Below are 17,390 nucleotides of genomic sequence, written 5' to 3'. Positions count from 1 at the left end.
AGATGTGCCAAGGTAAAAGTTGTAAAACTGGATTGATTTTTGCTACAGCTTGCTAAGGGCTCCCTAGAGCAAGGATGCAATGTTCAAATATAATAATTGATAGCCTGAAAAAAAATATTTCTGATAAGTGTGCAAATGCAACATAGAGCCGTCTTTGAGATGAAGCAAGCTTTTGTGTCCCAACTAACCTGAATACTGGGGTGACCCAGATTTGCTGTTCTCTCCCCTGATTGCAGTCACATCCTTCAGCAGGAAAGAAAATGGGCCTGGGCTTTGAACAGGGTACTTTGCTAAATGCAGTTGTGGAAAAGTAATTACTCAAAAGCCAGACCAGTGCATATGTAGGGGGAGTGCTCTGGGGGAGGAGGGAATTCACATTCATTAATAGCACCCCAGCAATCCCTAAGGGAAGAGGAGTTAGTGCTAATCTAACCTCTTTTCAGCCTTCACCTTAGAATGGTGACCACCTCAAGCTCTGTGTATGTGTGTATAAATTGCTCAAGATTCAATTGAACACATTAAGTTTTAAAAAGGATTTAAGTGAAAATTTTCAATAGCTTCTGAAAGGGGATAATTTATTAACTCTGAGTAAATTAAAATCTCAAGCAGGGGTAAAGACTTTAGAGATTACTTTAATACATTTTATATGCTTTCAACAGAAGTGTTGCTTTAAATGGTCCAAAAATCAGCTAATTTTGTCCTATTTAGTAAATTACCTCCTAAGGCTGTAATGTTACAGATTACAATTGCTAGAAAAAGTTGTGCCTTATCAAATGGGAATAAACTGCATTTTTATAGGTTTAAATATAACACTTTTTTTTCCTCTGTGTTCATAATTCAGGCTGGTAAAATGCTGTGTTAAAATAATGCCAAGAAGGAGTGTATCTTTTACATTCTTGTTAGGTCAGATGATAGTGCAACAGAATGTCATGGCTACATCTCCCATATACCATACTAGCAATTTAGAGTCTATTTTGTCTTTGAGATCAGACATATGATCAAATTACTCTGGTTAACTGTCTCAATAAATGCCTGTGCAAATGCTCTTAGCCCATGGCACACTGAGAGTAATTTGGCTTAGGTTAGCCCCTTTTCACTGTGGGCTAACGTATGTCACATTATCTTGTATTTGTAGTGGACAGTTACTGCAGCCTTGTTGATGTGCAATCACATGCTGTGCTGAGCCTATTTGATTATGACTGAGTCTTGAATTTGTCTATGAAACCACTGGTTTCCAGGTTTAAGGTCTCTTTGGGGAGGATGGCAGGAAAAACATTGGCTCTGAACAAAAGTCATGCACATCCATCCTTTACACAGTCAACAGGCTGCCTTTAAAGCAATTTCCTTTATGGCAAGAAACCATACTGCCTGCTCAGCAGAGAAGCTGGCTTGGCTTTAGGCAGCTCTATGGCTATCAGCAGTTGGGAAGCCAATGACTACATTTCAAAACCAGAAATCAGTTTACATAGGGAAAGGGTTTAGTATTACAGTTCTTGCAAACCACAGAAGTCAGCTGTTCCATACATCACTGCCTTAAGGTTGTTTCTGCTGCTCATGAGTATTTTTGCGGTAGTAAATTTAACAGTGAAAGAAGTGGGACTGGAACTTGATTGTTCATTTTGGAAAGGTTGAATGGTCTCTGAGAGATTTTTTTCCTGGGCCACCTGCTAGTCTTTAATCTGTTCCTGGGAAGGATTTGGGAAACAGCAGAGATTTGGGAGGAGGTGATGGGGAGGTGCTGGAACTAGCCAGTCCATCTCAAAAGAAAAGCATGTGAATGAGCATCAGTCTGTGCCAGTTCGCCTCACTGTAGAATTCTTTTCTTCTTTTCTTCTCTCCCATCCCTAAATCTTGTCCATCTCTCCATTTTGTGGTGGTTTTGTGTTCTTTGGCATCCTGGCTCTTGCTTTTGGGCAAAGATCAGTCACTGTCTTCAGTTCTCATACATTGGACTCTCAAGGGTCAGATAAATCCTGGAATGCATTGTGGACTTTTAACCCCATAAAATCAAGAGACTGAAAGAAAGTAAAGGTCAAATTAAATCACTAAAGATAAAGAGATATTAAAACATACTTGACTGTATATTATAGGAGGCATGAACATTTAAGGCCCAACACCCTACCTAATATTGGAGACTTAAGAGGTTGAGTTTGCAGAATGCTTACAAGATTCTTTCATTAATTTTTTTACTGAATTTACTCTCCAATTCTTGCTAGGATTTAACTGCAGTAATGCAAATTTAATACTGATCCTTTAAAATTATTCACTGACCACTTTTCACACATGTTTTATGAAACAGTCAAAATATTTTTCACTCCTCCTCTTAAAATTTTTTGGATCTGTAAATAGAAACATTTATTTTTATCATCTATCAAGAGAAGCCTTCAGGCTGGAACACATATTGTGCACTGACTACAAGAAATACTGAAGCACAGAAATGTCAAATAAACCTACTGTATCAAGAGACAGAGTCTACCATTTATCTGTCCTTGTGCAAGAATCTTTCTTATGGTCATGTCACTAGGAATGTGTCTGACTAGCAAAAAATAAAGGGTGAAATCTCATTGGTTTCAGTGGGATCATGATTGCAACCAATTTGCTTCTTGCTATAAATGAAACCTTATGAGGACTTCTAATGTGCTGCTTTAAAGACATTCAAAGCTGGTGCAATTTTGTCTTTCAGTATTTTGTATATCTAACAATATCCCTAAATAGGTGCTATGTTAATAACTCAAACAGTTTTGATTTTTTGAAAGTAGAATTTGATTTTAGAAGACCATTAGATGACTTACAGTGAAAGATTCACCATGTAAATGATCCTTTATAAATCTTCCTGTCTAGACAGATGAATTAAAAACAAGATTCTGGCTTTATTTTTACTTACCCAGGGGTTGAGGCTATCATGAAAACCAAACGGATTTTTTAAGAACAATGAGATAAACCCCATCAAATTGCAATATTTTGGAAATTTTTTTGGCTGCTTACTGAAGGTACAAAGCATATGAGTTTTTTCTAGATGACCTGATTGTCAAACACCAAACACTGAGGACGGGAAAGCAAGGCAAGAGCTAAAGATAAATATATTTTTTAAAATCTGCATTTATTTGAGCTATGGATGAATAAAATATAGGGCACATAAAAGTGACAGTACCTTCTAGGCTAGTAGATTGCACAATCTGGACTTTCACAGCTACAGTATTTTCTCATGCATGTGCTACACTAAGAATACTAAAGGTACCTAGATTTAACAGTGACGCTGACAGAGCATCTAAGTAATAATGAAATACTCAGATTCACATGAATTGCATCTTCCAATGAAGTGTTTTGAAACTAAGCGAAAAAGCTTTCATTCTCTACTTGCATTGATGTAATTCAGAGGAAAGTTTTTGGGGTGAAAGCTTAACTATATAGATGCCCACAGTAAAACTGAAGAGAGGGTGATGGCAAGCTTGATTTGATAGGGCCTTAAACTTCTGGATGCAGCCACAAAATTATGTCTATTCACTTTTGTCTTCGAGAAATTATTAATAAAGGCACAGATATTCAGGCTGCAGAGGTCTCTTAAATTCTTTATTTTGATGTCCTCTCTGCGAGAGGCTGTGAAAACAAAAGCTAAAATTTGTGTTTCTTCATTAAAACAAAGGCATTTCCAGATAAAGTCCATCGGAGTTTGCCTACTCTGCTGTATTAAGAATGGCAGGAATCAGTTCAGACATAGGAATTTTGATCCTCTGTCATGCTGAATTCCCATTATTCCCTGTTTTCAGACATATTTCCTGCAGACTTTGTGCCATCAGACAATGCTATCATGCCAAAATCTATGGCCCACCACATGTGTGGTCACTTCCATGGTATAGCAGTCACCAGTCTTGTTGGCTCCAGCACAACTCTCTCTGATGTCAGACTCTTTGAACTGAAATAAAGAGAAGCTTTAGGGTCATGAAGACATTGTATGGAGTCTAGAGGAGAGCCAGGGTCAAGAGCTATTACTTCACAGGCCCCACCTGCTCTAGACAGGATTAGTCTGAAGCAATGTGAAAGAAAATCAGTCGATGTCACACAGACTACTGCCTACAGTTCCTAGGGAAGGATATTTTCTACCTTTTTTTCAGATTTTAAACTAAAATGAGGAATAATTTGATGGGCTGGAAAGTTAATGCAAATCATGTGAAAAGTATATGTTCTGACTCTTAGTTTTATTTTAATACAGTTCCACTTCCTGTAAAATACAAGGCAAATGGCACTTGGATGGTAAGAAAGATGAGCAGGTTTGTCGTTACTGTAAGACAGTTGTAAAACAGCTATCTCTGAGAGAAAAAGGAGCATTCAGAAGATGGTCAGGGACCCAGCTGAATGTAAAGCTGTTTTGGAGCCATGTCCTTTACTAAACATGCCCTTCCTACTTTTTTTTACAGAGGCTCTGACACACATGGCATATCAGTGTAGGTATATGCACAGTCACATTAATTCATGTTAGCCAACAAGCATGATGCAATTTGTGCACTTTTAATGCAGAATGTTTCAAATGATCATCATTAATAACATTGTCTTCAGTACAGGAGTGTAAGGCTCCTCCTGTGTTACACATGCTTAGAATTAGATTCCATCTCAACTAGCTGTCAAGTTTAAGCCGCTCACCACAGTCTCCCTTTGTAGTCACTGGAGAGAGATAGAGAGAGAGAGAGAGAGGGAGAGACATTTCCAAAGGGTGGTTCTTCCTTCCACCTCTCTTAGATGCCTGTCTGTGTTTGGGGTGAATCACCCTTCTGGATGTGCCTCTCTCTCCATGTCTAGAGATGGAGTCAAGCTGACTTTAACTTGCAGACATCTAACAGAGACTTCTAACTTACAGATAGTGAAAGTGAAATGAATCCCACCTTCAGCACACTGCACTTTAAGTAGTTCTCTGCTTGGTGTAAAGAGGATTGAAAGAAGATTTCTCTAAGTGCAAGCATGATTTTGTTGCTGCTGCTAGGAGTGCTTTGCTTTCTGCTTTTGCCTCTCTGAGATGCTGACAGCTCTGATGTTAATAATGGAGCACCAGTCGGGCTTCAGTGATTTGCAGAAAAAAGGCAAGTTATGTAATTTTTTGAGGTAATAGCTGCAGTTGGAAAGAATTGGCCTAAAACTGTCTGAAGCTGAGAGAATCTTCCATGTTAAATAATTTAATTTCAGGATATTATAACCATGACTTGAATTAAAGAAAAAAAATCTAACCTATTTCATGAGCTGTATTAAGTATCTACATTTGTTCCTAATATTCTTAATTATGTCAATTTGAAAATTTCAGCACATCATTTTCAAGTGTGAATTTAGGGAGAAAGTTTGGCAATCTACTACTGCAAATTCATACTTTAGTTGAAAAAATCAGCCCACATACCCTTGTGTGGTGATAAAATAACATTTCATGAATTAGACAAAAATTTTTTTATGTTGATAAATAGAATGGCTGCATGATCTATAACTTGATGCTCTCCCAGCACTTAGCCATGGCCTGGATTCATCTTTGCTTTTCTTCCTAAACAGCACAAGCTTATGTATACATTAAAAAAATTAAAAAAGAGGAAAAAGCAGTTTCACTTGAGAAATTGCTTCAGAAATATGAGAAAACTGGTCTTGAAAGGAAAGACTCTTCATGAGGTTGCCAAGACTTGAAATTTAATCATGAATTTTGCAACAATCGGTATTTTTAGTGTCTTAGCTTCAAAAATCCTGTTATTACCTGATAATCGCTATTTTTATTAAAGAAAAAGAAAAACATTCCTGATGGTATTGACTGCAGAGGAAAGTTCAAAAATATGAGCTGCAAAAGCTTAAATCAAGAAGGTGGAAAGTGAAAAGGAGCAATTAATGTAACACATTATAATTTTTGGAGGCTCCACTTGATTTCTTTTCCCCCTCAACTAAAGTGCAGATTTCCCATAGGATTTTCTCTTCAGGATCACAGTTGTTGATGAGGCTGAAGTGAGAGACAGGGCAGTGTGATAAATTCATGCTTGCCCAAGGTGTCAAACTAAACACCATACATCCCTCTAGGTTCAGATATTTTCTTTATCCATCTTGCAGGATGGATAAACCTGAAAGTGTTCCTGCCCATGGCAAGGGTGTTGGAACGAGATGGTTGGAAGGTCCCTTCCAATTCTGTGGTTCTATGATTTATATAGGGCTTGCTCTGTTTTGTAACAAGATCTTTGAATCAGAGTTTACAGAAAACTAGAAGGGTAATCTGTCCTGAACTGGGGTGATGCAAAGAGGTGAAGGTCTTCCTGAAGAAAGAAAATTATAAGGCACTTCCCAGTGTCTAAATTTAGATCCTTAAATGAAGTGCCTGAGGTAGGAGGGTAATTTCATGAGGCTTCCTGTCTAATCCATAGAAAGGGCGAGACAGTCCTGTAAAACACCTTAGTGAAGTTTCTGCTTTGAACTGGATATTGAGAAAGGCTGCTTTTCTGAAGGCATCTCTCAGTGCCCACCATGTCCTTCTCCCTGGAGCATAATGCAGACCTCATACTGAGTAGTGCTCCTTGTTCCATTAATTTCATGTGTCACTGGTCTGGGACGTGGTGGGAAAGGAACAGGAAAATAAACAATCCCAAGACCAGTGTGGATATGGCTGTGCTCTGTAATACTACTTTTTGCTCCAGAAGACACTGAAGAAGGGCTTGCTTTAGGCAAGTATTTGGAATTACAGAGTGTTAGGGGAAAGAGGAAATTCGGAAAGCTCTGCTTTCTGACTTTATACTTCACAGAGCATATATGGGGGGAAAGAATACTGCTTAGACTAAATTTGTAACTGGCTGATACCTTCATTTAGGGTTTTTCAGTAGCTGCCCTGGGCTATGCTAAATCTCAGCAATCACCCAGGAATGTAAGGTGGAAACCTGCATTGTCCAACAAGACAGATGTCCCTCACTTAGAGCCCTTGGTGGCTTGACCTGGGCTGGATGCCAGGTGCCCACCACTCCAGGTGCTCTATAATTCCCCTCCTCAACTGGACAGGGAAAGAAAACATAATGAAAGGTTCATGAGTTGAGATAAGGATAGGGAGAGATCGCTCACTGGTTACTATCAGGGGCAAAACAGACTTGACTTGGGGAAATTAGCTACATTGATCATCAATTAAAATCAGAGTAGACTAATGAGAAGTAAAGCAAATCAACCATCCACCTGCTCCAGTGTGGATCTCCTCCATGGGATCCAGGTGGATCTCTGCATCCCCATGGACCTCCAAGAATTGCAGGGGCACAGCTGCCTCACCATGATCTTCACCATGGGCTGTAGAGAAATCTCTGCTCCAGCACCCGGAGCACCTCCTCCCCACCTTCTGCACTGACCTTGGCATATGCAAAATTGTGTCTCTCACACATCCTCACTCCACTCTTCCCTGGCTGCAATTCCTCCTGCATAGTAACTGCTTTTTCTTCTTAAATATCACAGAACCACTGCTGATAGGCTTGGCCTTGGCAGGTGGCAGGTCTGTCTTGGAGACAGCTGGCATTGGCTCTGTCAGACATGGAGGAATCTTCTGGAAGCATCTCAGAGGAGTCACCCCTGAAACTCCCTCAAGTACCAGAACCTTGCCACGTGAACCTAATATAGAGCCAGAAAAAGCTGAATGCTCAGAAAGTTCATGTTCACTGCAGTTTTGAAAATGAACAGGAATTGACAACCCCTCTTCCTGAAAGATTTGTCATGTTTTTAATTAAAAAACCCAACCTATTCAAGTTGCAATTATACTGCACTACAATGTAAATGCATGTTCCTCTTGATTGCTGAACTTTGGCACTGGTGCTACTGTGTATGCTTAGTGGAACCTATTCCATATCAGATTGTCCTTACTGCAGTGAAGATCAGGCCCTTCATTCTGCAAAACATAATTTTGTTTTACCCAACAGATTTTAGTTTAGAAACACCTGGCCAACTTCAGTGACTGCTGTTTTTAGGTTAAGCAGTCCAAAATCTGTGCCTGCTTGGAAAAGAAAGTTCAGGATTAACGTGCTGCTTCTGCAAATCCATAATCAGAGCAGCTTTGTAGCAAATAGAAGATTAGGAAGAAAGCCATATCATGTACAGCATGACCCAAAACAGATGCACCTGCAATGCAAAGGACTAGGAGGATTCTTCTTAGTGAAATAGGATCCCATTGTGTGATGTGTGAACTTGCCTGTCTTTCAATTTCACCTAAAATTTCCTTCCTTCCTTCCTTCCTTCCTTCCTTCCTTCCTTCCTTCCTTCCTTCCTTCCTTCCTTCCTTCCTTCCTTCCTTCCTTCCTTCCTTCCTTCCTTCCTTCCTTCCTTCCTTCCTTCCTTCCTTCCTTCCTTCCTTCCTTCCTTCCTTCCTTCCTTCCTTCCTTCCTTCCTTCCTTCCTTCCTTCCTTCCTTCCTTCCTTCCTTCCTTTCCCCAGGTAAAAATTTGCCTGACCATTTGTTTTGGAATGAGATCACTTAAAAGGAGAATAGAAAGGATTCAGGTCACCAAATACATGTTTCTTGTGAGGTTCTAGGTTGTTCAAGACGTCTGGGCTGGTTTATCTAACTCAGGGGATCCATTCCCTCTGGAAGCAGGCAAGGATGCCCTGGTCTGTCCAAACGGGCACAAGAACACTCAAATCTCCTTCAGAGTGTTTCTACCTGGAATTGTTCCAGTATAGCTACTCTGCATTAAGACAACCCACAACACTATACCTTATTGTGGAATAATTTTCATGTGAGCTATCATCCTAAATTGCCTGCCACAGACAGCTTGGTTAACAACCTAATCAATGTTTACCTCAAGATTATTAAGAATCATTAACAATCGAAAGGAAAGGCTAATTGCCACCTATGCAGGGCCCTGTATGGAAATGTGTGCAACACTTTTTGGGGAACAAAACTTGGGACTTTCTATGTGAGAATTTCCTTGGCTTAACTAAGAACAGGATTTAAAATCAGTGTAGTTAAAACAGTGAAGTCGATAGTGCCAGCTCTTTTAAATCAATATAAGGCTGCAAGAGCTTGGTTTAACCTACACTGCATTCAAAGTAAACTCAAATAAGCTGCCTGTTACCCAACATTAGTGTGTTTACAGGGAGTTTTTATTGAATTAATGAAACTGATTTTAAATTTAAGTCAAAGCAGTGCTAGAACTGTGCACAAACAAAAGTTTAACTGGAAGATGATTTATTGAATATGCATAATGCAGGGAATGGTGCTGTATATGAGAGAGAAAAAAATCAGGGTCTGGACATAATGTAAAAACCTGAATGGATATGTCCAGGTATTATTGTGCAATATCCAGATACATAAAGAGAAGAATATTTAGATTATAGCCAGTTCCCTACATAATATAAGGCCCCAACACATAAATATACAACATTAGATACACAGGCAGATGGCATAAATATGGCAAAAAGGATGAAAGTTTAAAGTGGATGCATGGGGAAATGGTCTAAACTAGAATAAAGGGCTCATGTCCTTAATGGCAAAGAAGCAAAAATGCCACTTGGAATACTGCTGTGGAAACAAATGCAAGCAAATATAGCAGAAATTATCTTACCACCCTACAACTTTTTCCTCTTAACTTCTCAAAGGTCTTCACATGTTAGCACTATGGAGGGTAAAAATAATGCAAAGAGCTTTTTCTGGTATTGTTTGCAATTGCCTTTTTTAGACAAGAACTGTTTTACTATCTAGAGAGTCTCAAAAAATGAAGATGTTCTCAGCACAAAAAAACCCCAACTGGTAATGAAAAATATAAATGATCTTTCAACTTGAGAAGGGAATCACTTCATAATTTACACTATCTCTACTTGAAAAGAGAAGAACCTCACTACTCATGAGTTACTGGTTTTCCCTTCTTCATTAAGCATTCCTTGTCTCTATTTCTATCTATTTAGTGCATGTTCTTCACACTCCCTTGTCAATGCCCTTAGATACAAGGGATATATTTGAGACTAAGTGCGCAAAAAACTTTAATACACAGCAAATTAGAGGCAGTGCACAAGCCTGTATATGTGCTGTACCATATACTATTAACCTCTAATGTGGACTCATCCTACTCAGATAATCCTTTGCCCACATCCCAACACTGTTTTCAAACATTTGCAAATCAATTAATTTAACTCTCAGAGGGAGTGCTTTGCTGAATTTACCTGTGACCATGTATGTAAAAGAGGATACATTAAAATGAAACCTGAAGTGTTATTGTTGACAGGAAGCTGTCAAGTGATATGAATTGCATACAGCATATACAGAAATGTGTTTGCCCTATAATGTTTTCTGTGTCTCTAAACAAAGACAAAAACAGGTATAACTAGCCTGATACTGTTTAGTTATGTAACAGATTGAGGGTTTGGGTTTTAGTCACTGAAAATGTGATAAACAACATTGTGCATTAATGCAGAAAACAGATTGAGCTTTTTAATGGTACATCAAATAAGACTTTATTAGCATCTATTAGGTTCAACCCAAAGCCCGGGAAATAGCATTAATGAGCATCATATATCAGTCTGTCTGTTATTAGATAACATTATCCCTTAAAACTAGCAAGTCATATAGTACTTTATACTTTTTACCTTTATCTTTAGAATTAGCTGCTCACATCCTCTCCTGTTACACTGGCCTTACTATTAGTAATAGTGAACCAATTTATAAACCCATTAGTGACACTTTTTCCCGAAGATAAAAACAGTCAAAATTATCTGGCAGCAATTAATCTTAATGGCTGTATGCAGTAAACAGCAATGGGCTAATTCCAGCTCTGTCAGCCCCATCAAACAATCCCACATTAGGCAGCTTTTCACTGATCCATTAAGCATATTCAGAACAACAACAAATTCAATGCTGAAGGCATATGCACTAAACATTACAACAGTGATCTTCTGAAGCCATCATTATCTCTTAAATAGTACTTCCCCCATGTATTATCATTATGCTGTACATTAGAAATACTTTGATTAAACTCCCTTAATTCATAACAGCCAGCTGCAGACCATTTATGCAGTTAATCTCAACACAACAGCTATTGAGGAAATATAACAAATGAAGGCTGTAAACTGGAAGTCATTACTATAAAAGATACTGGTTTCCTAGCCCTCGCAGTGCAAAGTGCATGGCAAGATTGTACTTTAGAATGACAGTAATGCAGACAGAAACAGCTAATGGCTTTCCACATGTCCTGCAACATATGCAGCAGGAGCTGCAGCTGTAAAGATGTGTGCAGGAGTGACCTGACAAACTGTCAGCATGAGTGGCAAAAACATCCAGGAGCCCCATGTTCACAGGACCAAAATATCACATGAGACCCAGCATGCAAACTGCAGCCTCTCCATGGCTTTGCTGGCTTCATCTGGAGCACACTGTAATTTGTCTCTTTGAAAGAACAACTCTGATTTCTTCCTCTATGAAGCTCCACTTAGTAGCAATGACATTTTGAAAGACTACAGACCTTTAGTTTCCTTTCCTACAAGTAATAGCTGTTTTGAGAAATTTTATTAGACTGTTTTCTCTTTAAGGTATAATGGATATGGCGTGGTAAGAAAATTTGCATAAACATTTCCATGGTGATGTAAACAAAATAATATTATCAGGATGGGAAGGAAAACAGTAGCTAATTTATATTTCCACTCTGACCTGAAATTCACATGGGGTATTCTCATTTAATAACACGAAAATGTTAAATAGATAAAAGTTGATGGCATTTTCTTAAGTTTTCATCAAATGTATCCCATAAAAAATATGTATCAAAAATTCACTCAGAGAGTTTCATGCTTCATGTTAAGGAAAAACAAGAGCTACATTTGTGTTACTAATCTAGATTGTACCCTTTCTTAATTAAAAAAATACCCCAAGAAATCTGTGGGATTTGGATACAAAAAACACTTTCACAAATTCTTTACTTGTCAAGTGTAAAGAAACCATAAAAATATTAATGAATAAGGTCTATGTGTTTCACAGTTCTTCTCTATATATAAATAGTTTATTTGATTTTAAAGATACAAACCACAGACACAGTGTCTACCTTGCAATGAAATGATCAAATAAATAAAACTTCAATTTGGCATGAGCCTAGCTGCCAGTTCTGATCTTAGTTCCAGTTCATAAGTCCAACTCACTTGAAGGTGGAATGCAAAACCTCTGCAGCACCTTCAGGACCTGCACTAAGGACCAGGCAAAGGCATGCAAGAGGCAGCAACACCCTTTAGAGGGCCAGAAGAATCAACTTCCTGATATTTGAATAAAATCAAGGTGAAAAGTCTCACTACAAGTCCAGCTTCATGCTTCCATTACTTTCTAAAGGTCATGCACTGCTGGAATATGTAAGGCTGTAGCTCTCCACCCACTTATGTGGTGAGGCAGACCTGCATACCATGGTAGATGTTGTATACTGCCTAAGCAGAGTGAATTTTGCAAGGATTAATTCATCCCAGACTTTTAGAGACTATTCTGAGCATTCTCCCTTTCAGAGGGAGAAGAATGGATTTGTGCTTCAGATACAGATTTCAAACATAGGCACTTCTCTTACCTCCACAGCAGCTTGCCTTATGATCTTAGGTAAGCTTGATTGTCTTTCTTTATAATGTTGATAAGGCGACTTTTCCATGTGGCAGAGCTGTTGCCAAGACAAATTGGTGATGCTTCCAAGTGTTTGATCAGAAAGTTGAGCAGAAAAAATAGTTGTTACATCATTTGCAATGTGGCATTCTGATTCTTGGCTATCAAGGCTGACTCTCATGATCAGAGCTATACAGGACTTTTACCTATCAGCAAGTCTGTCTATAACACAGATCTGCTCTGGGTCATTGCAAAACCAGCACTGGCTCCCAGCAGGTCTGACCAGCTTCTGAGATGAAAATAAGCAGAAATGGCTGTGGTCCTCAAGAAGGCATGTGCTGAGCTTGTAGGAGCTATATCCCTACCCACATCCTTCACAGCTATCACCAGAGTAGCCAATCTGTTTTTCAGTAAGCAGCAGTTAATAGATAAGTTCCAGGAAATTGTTTCTCCATGTCAGTCTCATTCATGCTTTGGAGGCTGGATGCCAATATTTAGAAGTAGACGAGGTGAGTTTTATCTTTAGCCTATTTAATGTGATCTGGAGATAACCTAAAACAAGCACCTGAAAACCAAAAATGGTGCTTTAACTCAGCAGAAAGTGAAAGCTGAGTAATTATAATTTCTTTTAATTTTTTTCTTTTTTTTTTTTTTACACTGAAGCATTTCTAGGTACAAGAGCTTCAGACAACAAGAAATATTAGATACCCTACTGAAAATCAAGATCTCAGCAGAGTCTGGGCACTTAAGAGCAAGGCATCCTCTGACTAAGGATTTCTAAGAGTGAAAATTTTCAGTTAGGTTCCTAAACACAGTTGAAGTTCCCTACTGAACAGAATTCTCAATGCTTCAGATGTAATTCATATATTTCTTGCACGTGAGCTGCTAATTTGGGAAGAAATCACTTTTCCCAAACATAAAGAGACACTGACTCACCCATCCTCTCTGTCAGTCAGAAAGATCTGTGATATATGTGACAATTATAATTTATAAAGTATGCCTGAATCATTATATGCAACTATCTTTGTCCAGTTTCACATTTTGCTTCCTTTTCCAGAAGTGCTTGTTTTTTAAAAGCAGTGGAAAATGCCATAAGCAACATATTTTCAATAATTTATTGATTTTTTTCAAGATATAATGTGCTTGGATTTAAGCTAAACTTCAGAAAAAAGAAGGTTGTTCCACCCTTCTCTTCCAGAAATCAGAGCAACAGAATTTGTCATCTCACAGAGGGCCCAGTTCTGAGGAGTACTGAGTAATGGATACTTTGCAGGTGCTAATGAGCACAGGTAAAAACGACAGATTATTCTCAGTTGCTACTTGCTCACCCTAGTAAAAAAATTTCACTTACTTGCAATTTTACCAGACAACACTACAATTTTTTTTCTTTGGGCTTCATATGGCTGATTTCAGTAGAATATATGGCTAGGTATATATGTTTCAAATGCAGTAACAGGGGAACTACTCTGCTTACTTTCCAGGGACCATTTACTAATCTTGAATTTAGCTAACCAAGCAGTGCAGCAGGGAGTTTATAAAGATTCCCATAATTCTGCCTAGCACACGATCCAAGCACAGAGCTCTTACTGTACCAGTAGAATTTGTGACTAAAGAGGAAATATACTTGCTGAGCTGCTAGTAGGATATGGATTATGTTAATTGCAGACGAATTTTATACATGGATTTTGTTTCAAATTGTGGACATTGTCTCTTCTTATTTTGACAATGTGTGAACAGTCAGATGTGAAACTAGCTTTATAATGTGTCCTAGTTTTTCACAAAGGGAATATAATATTGATGAGAACCACAAAATAGTTTGGTCATGCTATGACATATTTTTCCTATTATTGCTATATTTCAAAGAGGTCAGACATGATTTCCCAAACCAGGACATTATCCTCTTTCCTCTAAGCTACCTTCAGGTCTCTCAACAGTGGTAAGGAACTTTGAAAATATTGTATCAATTTTACTGATAAAATTCCCAGCTGACTACCTAATTTGGGGCTGCAATGAAGTGTGCATAAAAGTAGTCTGAACTGTTCATAGAATTATTGTTATTGATGGCACTAATTGATGGCAGAAGAGCATGAGTTATGAGTTAAAGGAGTGCATCTCTACTAAGAGACAACAGAGAAGTCTATTTTTCAGGGTTTATTTTGTTTACTTATTTATTCAAGTTTGGGTTTTGCACAAAAAATTCTATTGTGAGAGTTAAGTGAGTCTCTGTCAGAGAATCCAGAATTATCCAGTTTTGTGCTTTTTTTTCCTAGTTCTTCAATCCTTTTATACATTTGGAAGAATTTCCACATAAAAGATGTTTCTTTTTCCTTCAGTGGGACTACTAATGTGTGTAAATTTTAACTGGGTCCAAGTATTGTGTGTGCTGACAAAATGTTAGGAAGTCAAGTCTGATGAGTGGTCAGACAGTGCACAAAAGTAACTCTAGAAATCATAGAAACCATACTGATTTATAGAAGGCTGTGCTAAAGAGTGTAGGGTTTCTATCTCTAAGGGATCAGAATATAAGCAATGAAATGGAGACATGGTTTTCAACCTTTTTGTACTTTGAAACAATCTAAAAATGTTTTTAGTTGAAAGGAATACCTTGCAATATATTTAAACTTGCAGATGATAAAATAGCTTTTTCAAGGACCACTGACAGGAAAGCCCAAGGATGCCCAAGGGGTCACAGGCTATAAGCAAGAAATCACTGAAATTAATAATACCAAATTATCTACCCTGTTCCAGCTTTGTTTCATAAGCTTGACATACTGTCTTGAATCTGCCTTATTAATTATCTTACATCACTATGTTCCTTACATATCTAGAAATGCCAAAAAAACACAGAAAAATAATGTTTTTGGAATTTCATTGCATCTCATCTAAGAGAAATTATATTTTATAAAGAAAATAAAATGCAAAAACAATTATTCCATTCATATATAAAGTGTCAGTAATTTATAACCAATTTATCAATGACCATGCAGCTGCATTCACTGTAATTTAAAAAAAAAAAAAAGCTTACATAATGCTCACATAGTCTCTGAAAGCATAGCATCTTAATAAAGGAAGAGGAAGCCACCAGAGTAATTAGAAAGGTATATTGTAGTGCATATAATGGCAGAAGGATGTTTGTATTATAGTCCAACACATCATTAAGGATACAATTGTTATTTAATGTGGCACAATCATCTTTCTACTCTTCATGAAATCCACTTAAGTAATTACTTTTCTTAGCTCATTGGTTCTATGAACTGACAGTTTAGCAAAGTGCTATGTCTAAAGAAATACTGAATCTCCATTTTTATAATACCCTACCTTTTTAGCTTGACTGTTACTGCTTACTTGGACTGTTGCTGCTTACCTGAAATGTCCATTTTCTCATTTGAAAAACTGATGAGAAGAGTGGGAAGGAGATGGAAAAACTCGAATGGGGAGGACAGAGAGGAAAGAAATACCAAAAGCTTACAGGGCTGCCTTAAAATATGTAAATAATAAATGAAAAGCCTCACTTCCTTTTTCTCTACAGTGTACCCCTTTCCCCCAGTCTTATCTTCTAAACATATTTACATAAACATATGTCATATTAATTGCTTGTGCAATGTTTAATCATTTTTATTTCAGTTAGCAGTAGAACACTAACTCAGTAGTGCAGAACCTTGAGTTGCCACTAAGTTGTTTTTAGGAGGAATAGTTTTACAAAGCACAGTTTTCAAGATTTAGGAGACTACAGTCTTATGAAAGTTAGTGATGAACATTAAATAACATTATTTTAACCTTATAATATTTTTACATTTATTAATCCAGTAATATAGGGGAGAAAACATCCTTTATGTACTCAAAGCTCATTCGTTTTTTTTTCCTGTCATGCATATTTTAATATAAAGTTCAAGCCCATTCTGCAGAGCAAGCCCAACATTTAGCAGACACAGCACTGAAGTGCAACATTTGAATTGCCCAACAGAATGCTTTTCCTTCTTTTTTTGCATTTTAAACTTTAAGCTCTCTTTCAAAGGAAGTTGTTGTCTTCGTGTTTGCTAGCATTACAAGAAGGTAAGTCTGAAATACCTTTATCTTATTTCGTAGATCTATGTTTGATGCTCTTTGTTTGAATAGAAGTGTCAGCTGTATTTTACCTTGTTACATAAAAAAGTTTCAGAATTTAATTAAGGGTCAAGTACCCGCTGTAGATAAATGCAACAGCTAGAGCATATTTCTGATCTCTCTGAAGACTGCAATCATGAAAATTATTATCATTGAGTAAAACTGGTCTCAATGATGGTGACTGGGAGATGGAATCTGTGTTAGTCAGCCATAATTTACATAATAATGGGTTCTGAGTTTTCATCAGCACCTTTTGTTTTTACAGTGCTTACTGCTACAGTAAATTGTCAAAATGTCATTCCTATCCAATCAGCCAGAAAATATCAACAGTAAACAAGGCACAAGAAGAAATTCTCTGATTTAAAGTATGGTGGAGAAAACAGTAAAACAGGACACTGGAATAGTTGTAGCAGTCATATTCTGTTATTTTCAACAGCACTGCTGAACAACTTATGAAAAATTACTTTTTAATGAAGCAATGCCACAGAGGGGAGTGATGTCATTAAAAGAATCTCAGCAAACAGTTAGATAACTGGTTTGTTTATATATATGCTTGCCATTACCTGTTTGTTTCCTCTTCCATGGGGCAATATATTTCACTCCTCCAGTCCAAATAGGATCAGCTGGAAAATTACTACAGTCTCGGTAGCCTCAGATATACAAGTGCCCAAAAGCAACTTAATCAAGGAAAACACTGAGTCCTAATGAAAACGCTAGCCCAAATAAGTCTATCTTCTCTCTCTCTAACAAACACA

The 17,390-nt window shown here is 37.6% G+C and overlaps 1 protein-coding gene and 1 long non-coding RNA gene across 17 annotated transcripts in view; both read right to left on the bottom strand.

Annotated features, from left to right (window-relative positions):
• Positions 1-17,390, bottom strand: part of LOC148224898 (uncharacterized) — a 384,098-nt gene that overhangs the window by 87,531 nt on the left and 279,177 nt on the right. The gene's annotated exons all lie outside the window — the stretch shown is intronic.
• On the bottom strand, positions 613-17,185 carry LOC148224899 (uncharacterized). Its single transcript, XR_015801683.1, has 2 exons — positions 12,503-17,185; positions 613-2,015 (listed from the first exon to the last, which is right to left on the bottom strand). It is a non-coding gene; the product is annotated as an uncharacterized LOC148224899 (long non-coding RNA).

This window comes from Sturnus vulgaris, chromosome 2 (genome assembly GCF_052056855.1).
Source record: "Sturnus vulgaris isolate bStuVul1 chromosome 2, bStuVul1.hap1, whole genome shotgun sequence".
NCBI classification, from domain to species: domain Eukaryota; kingdom Metazoa; phylum Chordata; class Aves; order Passeriformes; family Sturnidae; genus Sturnus; species Sturnus vulgaris.
The sequence above is the reverse complement of the archived record's forward strand: the minus strand, read 5'-3'. Positions and strand labels throughout refer to the sequence as shown.